We start from the raw sequence: 8,521 nt of genomic DNA, 5'->3' as shown, positions 1-8,521 counted from the left end.
AGAATCCGCTTACTTCATTTTTATAATACAAGCTCTTTAGGGAAGGTAATGAAACAATATAGTTTGTTACCAGCAACAACAGAGAGGATGTTTCTTTCCAAACGTCTTTTACTCATTTCACAGACATTTCTTGAGCACTTACTATGTGTTTAGCATCTGCTAATGCTGAGGATATGCTGTCAAACAAAACACAGTCATCAGCCTCAAGTTTATAAATATATTAAGAAAGAGAAAAGAGCAATTTTCAGTGTAAAAAACTGTCTGATAACAGAAAGCAGAAATGCTGTAAAATCAGAGACAGCTAATGCAGCTGAGCAGGGGTCGGAGAAGACTTCCTAGGAGGATGGTGTTTAGGCTGAGACCTGAAGAACAAGTAGGTGGGGTGGGAAGGAACGACTTTCTAGATGGAAGGAACAAAATATGCAAAGGCTCAAGAGTGAGGAAGGACATCGTGCTTCTGTGGGGCTGCAGGTGCTTTGTTATGGCTAATTCATAGAGTATAAGGACAAGATGATAGATTTTATCTGAGAGTTACTCAAGAAGTAGCATATATGGGACTTGGTGACTGGTCAAACTTGGAGAACTCAGGGAGGACACCCGGGTTTCTTGTGTCAGTAGCTGACGGACTGGATTCTATTCACTGAGACAGGAGTACAGGGAGAGAGGCAGGCTCAAGGAGATGTCCAGCAGGCAGGTGACTCTATGGTCTACATATAGTTCAGGAGAGTGAGCTGGGCTAGAGTTAGATTTGGGACTCACCCACCTAGAGACATGCAACCAAAGGTGGGCATGGATGGTATTGCCCAGGGAGAGAGCCCACAGAGTAAGAAGAGAATTGGAACCCTGGCATCTAAGGCAGCGGTCCCCAACCTTTTTGGCACCAAGGACCGGTTTCGTGGAAGACAGTTTTTCCACAGATGGTGGGGGGCGATGGTTCAGGCGGTAATGCGAGTGACAGGGAGCAGCAGATGAAGCTTCACTTGTTCGCCCGCCGCTCATCTCCTGCTGTTGTCCTAACAGGCCACGGACCGGTACGGTGGCCCAGGGGTTGGGGACCCCTGATCTAAGGGACAGGAAGAGGAGGGGGAGGAGCCCAGGAAAGCAACTGGCAGGAAGTAACCAGAGACAGCCAGAAAATGAGGAATGTGGTATCAGGGAAACCAGGAGAAAGGATGTTTTAAGAAGGAGGCTGCTGGACTTCCCTGGTGGCGCAGTAGTTAAGAATCTGCCTGCCAGTGCAAGGGACACGGGTTCGGGCCCGGGTCCGGGAAGATCCCACATGCCGTGGAGCAGCTAAGCCCGTACGCCACAACCACTGAGCCTGCGCTCTGGAGCCCGTGAGCCACAACTACTGAAGCCCGCGCGCCTAGAGCTTGTGCTCCACAACAGGAGAGGCCACTGCAATAAGCGGCCTATGTATGCACCGCAGCAAGGAATGGCCCCCACTTGCTGCAACTGGAGAAGGCCCGCGTGCAGCAACGAGGACCTGATGCGGCCATAAATAAATAAATAAACAAATAAATAAATAAAATTATTAAAAAAAAAAAAAAAGAAGGAGCCTGCTGCAAATACCAGTATCTGGTATAGCCAAGCAATGAGCTGACAGGGGTGGAGAAGGCCTTGGGATTTTACCTAGGAACTTGTTGGTGACCTTGTCTCAAGAGCAGCCACCTTTGTGGTACAGCGGGGGCAGAGCCAGACTGCTGTGGCTGGGAGGGTGAGTGGAAGGTGAAAATACGGGGCCAAATCTAGGCAACATCTTTAAGAAGTTCAGTGGGAAGCAGAGGCAAAAATGGGGGACAAAGAGGGTGATAGTTAAAGGAGGACGCATAGTCAAGACGTTTGTTCTGGGGATAGGTCAAAGAGAAAGAGGGCATGATTGAGGGTGTAAGGTCCCTGAGGAAGTGGGAGGGATGGGAGCCAGAGCCCAGCTGGAGTGATTACCCTTAGAGAGAGGGAGGGTAAAAGGATAGTGCTGATGCAGGAAAATGTGTAGGTGAGGTGGCAGGAAGGTAAGGGAGTTCCCATCAGATGGCTTCTGTGTTCTCTGTGATGGAGGAGGCAAATTGGTGTATGGCCTGCGGCAGGAGCAGGACAAAGCAGGAGCAGTGGGCTTGGGAATGGTCCCTGTGAAGAATGGGAGGGAGCTGACCAGGGTCAGAGGATTGCCAAGCACATTCAGGGGCCATTTCCAGTCTGAGTCCCTGAATTTGCAGTGGCACCAATTGTTGGGGAAGTATACCAGCAACTCCGGGCAGCCTGGCAGTAGGAATGGAAGAAATGAATAGTTGGTGGTTACAGTCTTACACGGTAAGGGCAAGGGGGTAAGCAAATTGTTGGTCTAGGGCTAGCAAGGGAAGGAAGTGAAAACAAGAAGAGTTTACAAGAGAGAAATTATTAGAAGGGTCAGACATTTCTTGAGGGCCTACTATGTCTCTGGTAGTATGTAGTCAATAGAAGTACAAAGATGGAGCAATAGTTCCCAAACCTAGCTGTGCCTCAGAACCAAGCTTAATAAAAATACTCCCTGGCTTCATTCCTGGGGTCCAGTAGGTCTATGGCTGGGGGTCTCGTGTGACCCTCCTGCAGCCAGTTTTGGAAACCACTTGGACCAATGAAAAAGCAGACAAGTAAACATATGGAATCTATACAGCACCATAACTCCATGACTCTGGTCTATATGGGGTGCTGTGGAAGCCAAGAAGTCTTGGAGGTGGGAAAGAAGGGGAGATAACAAGGAAACTTTCCTAGAGAAGGTGAGCCTGGGCCTGAACATGCCTGTTCAATTGGGGTTAGAGGGGAATAAGCCAGAGAACCATTCCAAGTACAGGGAACAGCACGTGCATAGGCAGGGCCGCATTCATGGAACTCCAAGTCATTTGGTGTGGCTGGAGCTGAGCATGTAAACAGGGGAGGGGTGCGACCTCTCAGAAGAAGGAAGCAAGAACCAGATTGTTTTGAGCCTCATTCACCGTGCTCTACTTTCCATCAAAAGAGCATTTCTCTGACACGGACAGGGTACACCTGAGAAAAAGGCCAACAATCCTGACTTTTACAATAAGTAACTTAGGAAGCAGGCTCCTCAAGACCTGGAAGGGTTAGACCCTTAGGCTGGTATAACGCATCAGAGGTGATCTTTACAGACCACTAGGCAGTACTGTTCACAGTATTTTTGCTCTGGCTGGAAAGTAAATATTTACAGATTTGTATTTATTTACTTATTTTTAGGGAAAGGCAGATGTTCTAAGCTCAAAATTATTGAAGGAGCCTCCCTTCTGGGCTCTGAGCCAAACCAGGATAAGAGGCAGCTTGAAGGGATCAAATATAAAGTATATGGACATTGCGGAGAGATGTTTTTCCCCCCAAATGGTTTCTCCTCCTTCCTTCCCTGGCCCCGGAGGCCTGAAGTAAAATCCCACACCCTCTCTCCCCCTCCTTGTTCTCAGAAATCTCCAGGCATATATTTGAAGATAAACCACACAAGCATGGGCATTTCATCTGTTTAGCAAACCCAAAGGTCATGTTTGCGGGCTGTTGAAGTCAGACTCTACCCACGTAACTTTCTGCAGTCTCCAAAATATAGTAAATCTGGAATCTTCTGTGAAGTCAGGGCAACTCAGCTCTCCAACATAGTGCCTCGAGGACAACCTAGGACTTTCTATCCTGGACCAGTGTCACTGCCCAGAGAAGACTCAAGGCTCATTCTGTGATCCTGCTTCAATGCTCAAGGCTACAGTGCTTTTTGAAAGCACTCCTGATCATGAAAAGGAAAATCAGACTCTCAGCCAGCCTGAGATTGCAGCTGGAGGACCAGGTGCTATGGCCTCCAGAGACCTATGGACTTAGGAGCCAGGAAGAAAGCAGGACATCATCCCCATGCCATCTCTCAGTACAGTGGAGTATTCATTCCGAGAGCTAGAAAAGAAGCAGAAGGGGGGATGGAGGACCAGGGAGGAGGGCCGCGCCTTGTTGTCTGGGAGCATAAGCTCTGGCTGCGCCTGTAGTTAAGCCTTATCCACTATGCTGCAGCCAAGGGGCATCCTTATTAGGCAAATAGAAAAGCAGGGCCTTAACCTCAGAGTTCTGCAGCTCTTCATGACCCCGGGGATCACTGAGTCCAAGGACAGAGAAACCATCTCCCATTCTGAGCCTCTGCAGTCTCTTTTGAGTCCTGCTGGCTTTGTGGCCAAAATGAACTTTCCATGAAAAAGAGTTAGGCTCCTGGAAGGTGCCAATTTAATACTCTTCAATTTAAAGGCTGCCAAGGGGGATGGGAAAGGCTTCAGTAATGAAGGCATGAGTGACCATGAGGGCCTGGGCTCAGCACCCACACCTCTCATTTTGGCGCAATAGCTCTCAGGGTAGGTACAAGTCATACCCAGGCACTGGGGACTCATCATGGTTAATATATACTGAAGAGTAACTATATGTGGGGCATTGTGCTAAGTACTTCACACACATGGTGTCATTTACTCACTGGGAGAGGGCAACAGAAAGGCCATGTGGGGCAGAAGAAACCACCAAGGAATGGCAGGAAAGAATCCCATAGACTAAGAGCTGAAGGGCCTTAGCAACTGTATTCATTTGAGCTAGGGCTGCCATAAGAGCCTACTAGGGCGGCCATAACAAAGTACACAGACTGAGCAGCTTAAACAGAAACTTAATAGTCTCACAGTTCTGAGGTCTAGAAGTCCAAGATCAAGATGCCACCGTGGTTGGTTCCTGCTGGAGGCTGTGCAGGAAGGGATCTGTTCCAGGCCTCTCTCCTTGGCTTGTAGATGACCATCTTCTCCCAATGTCTCTTTACATCATCATCACTCTATGCATGTGTCTGTGTCCAAATTTCCCCTTTTTATAAAGATACCAGTCATATTAGATTAGGGTTCACCCTACTGAACCTCACTTTAACTCAACTACCTCTATTGAGTTCTATCCCCAAATAAGATCACATTCTAAGGTACCGAAGTTAAGACTTCAACATGTAAATTTTGAGGAGGGACACAATTCCACCTGTAACAGCAATGATGTCTAACCAAATCCTCTACTTTTATAAATGAGGGTATTGAAGCCTTGAGTAGGAAAGTGACTTGCACAGGGTCACACAGCAAATTGGAAAAACTAAGACTAGAACCCAGGTCTTTGGGGGCTGCAAGTTTTGTGCAGATTTCCCTGGAGTAGCCGCACTGCCAGCTTTAGGAAGCTCCTTCTCCAAGAAAGGAATCCCTGAGCTTGGATAAGTATGGGAAGCACCCAGTCGAATCTCTTTATAGGCATGGGGTGAGGACACACTAAAACTCTCTTACAAACCAATATTTGGGAAAACACTCTGAAATGCCAGAGTGGAAGGAGCCCTATTAAAAGAGCTTAATATAAGCACTGGGGTTTATTTTCAATGGCCAGGCCCTTCATTAAGGAGGTAGATATGTGGTGTGTTATAAAAGAAGAGCTTTGCTCCTTACTTGTAGCCCCCAGTAGCGCAGGGAGCCAGAGTATGGCTGGGTGCTGGCTGCTCACAGACTCTCCCTGACTGTCCACTCTCTCCGGGCTCGTCTCTGCCTCAAGGCTGGCATCTGGCCATTCTGCAATCAGTTGTGAGAACTCACTAAGAAAACTCTTTTGAAAGTCTCACGCAACGTTAAGGAGCAACATGGGTTTAAGAGCCTTGCTCTCGCAGCTTCAAAAACGAGGAGGCAAAAATTGAGATTGAATATAGTATGGAAGTGTGGGTGACACCAAACCGCAGATGAGTTGATAGGCTGCGGGGAAGGAAGTGAAAAGTTCACCTTGTCCTTCCCTGTAACGGAGGGCTGTTGGTTTTGCAGAGGTTTGCTTTTTAAAAATTTTTTCATTCAATAAAAATAGCTCGGTGGGACAACATATTATAGCATTCGTGGAAATAAAAACTAGGAACCACATCATAGGATGTTCTGCTCCAAACTTGGCCCTGGTTCCCCAGGCAGCTCCCAGTTCCTTTTGATTTATGCAGCAGCCGTGGAGGCCCTCACCCCGTCCCAGGTGGGGCCTGGACTTAAGGGAGGAAGGGAGGAGATGGTCCAGAGGCATCAGCTGTTTCCCTGCACATGAGCCAAGACCCTCGCCTCAGCTAGAAACTCAGCTTTGTCCCCTGTGTCTGCCTTCCGCACTGTGAAAAGTTTCCATCACAAAGGGTTGATTCAGGAAACCAAGGTTAGAGGCAAACGGTCTTATTTGAAAATGGTGAAGGCCAGCCAGGCTTTGGGCTTCCTGCATTGATTGCTCTCCTGGGGCCTGGGACCAACCCACCAGGGTGGGGCAGGCAGCTCTGCAGGTTACAGGATGTGAAAGTGGGGACTGAGGTTAGGAAAAAGAATAAAAGGCTAGGACCAGAACACACCCAGCAGAAGGCCATGTGCAGTTCTCCTCTTCAGGGTTTCCTGTGGGTACACTGAGAACATTGTGTTCTGGCTGTGAACTTACCCGGCTGAGCCGGCTCCAGACTCCGCCCCTGGGTCCTAGTGCTGCCTCTCGCTATCCTCGGCCTTAGGTCACCTGCACCGCGTAAAGCCCACTGAAGGACCCCAGGAGGCCACTTCCACTGTGCCCTCCCTACTGGGTGAGCCTCCAGTGACCAGACTGTGAGCACTTACCTTCCCATTCATCCTGAAGCATCTTCGACTTGCTTGGCACTGTCACATAATAGCATCTCATGTTCCTCATGACAAAACCTCCTTCAGATGACAAAACTGAGGCTCTGGGAAATTGGGAGGAACAACCAAGATCAGTAATTCAAGGTTTTTGGACCCAGATCTCCTGACACTTTAGGGGTAACTATTTAAAGACCAGCACTTCAAACCCTTGAAATGAATGTAAGCCTTTACCTTCAAAGTTTCTCTCCAGATGAATTTGACAGTAAGGTGATTTCTTAACGAATTCTCCAAAACAGCTAAAAGCTCTGGCGTGTGGTGTAGAGCTGACCAGAGGAAACTGGAGAGCCCAGTGCTCTGTCTGCCCTGTGCCTCAGCTCCCTCGACCTGCCACCAGACGCCTATGTGCAGCCCCACACTAGGCCTGGATTGTTCTGGGCCTGGGTAGGGTCCTGAAACTCAGAGGCAGATGCTGGGCTCCAGCCCAAGTAGCCAAGGATCAATGGGCCAGGAGAGAGGGAAAGGGACTCAGGAAGGGGGTTGAACTCTCTGGTTAGAAGAGATTTTTTTCAGTTTTTAAACTGGCTTCTGGATCATCAATTCCTCTACTAGGCGGTGAGTCTCTTTTTCCAAGTCATCTTTGTATCCTGTGGGTATGCTTGTCCTTGATAAACGGTTGTTGAACGACCTGAGTGGAAGTCACTCACCGGAAGGCCCTGCCTGTAGCCATGGATCACAGTCTTTCCCAGCTGCACATTGAGCACCTACTGTGTACTAAGTTAACAATGATTGATAAAGGGCACACAATTGCTAAAAACAAATGTACAAACAAAGGAGAGGCAGCCATGGCGTCTACCCCTCCTAGAGATCACAGTCTAGTGGAAGGAAAGGCATTCAATAAGCAAGAACAATCCCAAGGGTCCAGGGTTATCCTAGGTGGAGTCCAGAGTGCTGTGGGTGAGCACAGAGCAGGGAGACCTAAGAACATTGGGGGCCCAGGAAAGTCCTCGAGGGAGAGCTCTTCAAACTGAGACCCAAAGGGAAGTTAGGAATTAGCCAGACAGAGGAGCCTGGGAAAGGGAGCTTCAAGCAAAGGTAACAGTGCTTGTGAAGACCTGGAATTTAGAGATCAGATGGCTCATTGATAGAACTGAGAATAGTCTTCTATGTCTTCTGAACACCACCAGTGGGAAATCTAGTTCTCACTCCAGGGGAGAACCCAGGCATTGTTATTGTCCATAAAAAAGGAATCCTACTACTTCTCTGTGGCCTTCCCCTAGGCCCTAGACTCCAAACCAGAGAAATCCTAAAAGCTGACTGGGATATATCTTGAGGCAGGAAGGCCATGACTGTGGCCAGGAGGGGCAGGTACTAGTCCAGGCACTGGGACCCTGGACTGAGATACTGGGCAAGTCACTTCCGACCTCCCTCTGGATCTCAATTTCAGGTTTTATGTATTCTCAGTAATTAGCCTGACAGTTAGACCTTCCTGAATTAATGAATGACTGCAGTTTCCATCTGGAAAAAGACTTCTTCCAGTGCTAAGATTCTGGGTTTGGAACTCACAGTCAGTCATTCCCAGGATTCTTTTGGCAACAGAAGTGCCATGACAGGAAGGAGGACAGTGCCCAGCACACCCACAGCAAATGTTTGTTGAATGAATGACTGCTCTCCCTGAAGTCACTCTAAAAGCTTTGATGGATCCTTGCTTCTCTCAGCAGCTGCTTTGATCTCCGTCACTCCTAACCCTGTGCAGTCATTATCACCCACCTACTTCATAGGCAGACATCAGATTTCGTTGTGAAAATAAACCCTAGATCTTGCCTTTAGTGCTCCATCCTAGGGGAAGAAGATGGAAGATGACTGCAGGAAGCTGAGAGGCAGTGTAAGGAAGAAAG

At 48.4% G+C, this 8,521-nt stretch overlaps 1 long non-coding RNA gene across 1 annotated transcript in view; it reads right to left on the bottom strand.

The window, feature by feature from the left end:
• The window catches only part of LOC115856359 (uncharacterized), a 29,797-nt gene that overhangs the window by 9,096 nt on the left and 12,180 nt on the right, over positions 1–8,521 (bottom strand). The window contains exons 4-5 of the long non-coding RNA XR_004040804.3: positions 6,627–6,730; positions 4,674–4,848 (exon numbers count right to left, since the gene is read on the bottom strand). This is a non-coding gene — a long non-coding RNA (uncharacterized lncRNA). The remainder of the gene's footprint in view (positions 1–4,673; positions 4,849–6,626; positions 6,731–8,521) is intronic.

Source organism: Globicephala melas, chromosome 16 (genome assembly GCF_963455315.2).
Source record: "Globicephala melas chromosome 16, mGloMel1.2, whole genome shotgun sequence".
Lineage (NCBI taxonomy): Eukaryota > Metazoa > Chordata > Mammalia > Artiodactyla > Delphinidae > Globicephala > Globicephala melas.
The sequence above is the reverse complement of the archived record's forward strand: the minus strand, read 5'-3'. Positions and strand labels throughout refer to the sequence as shown.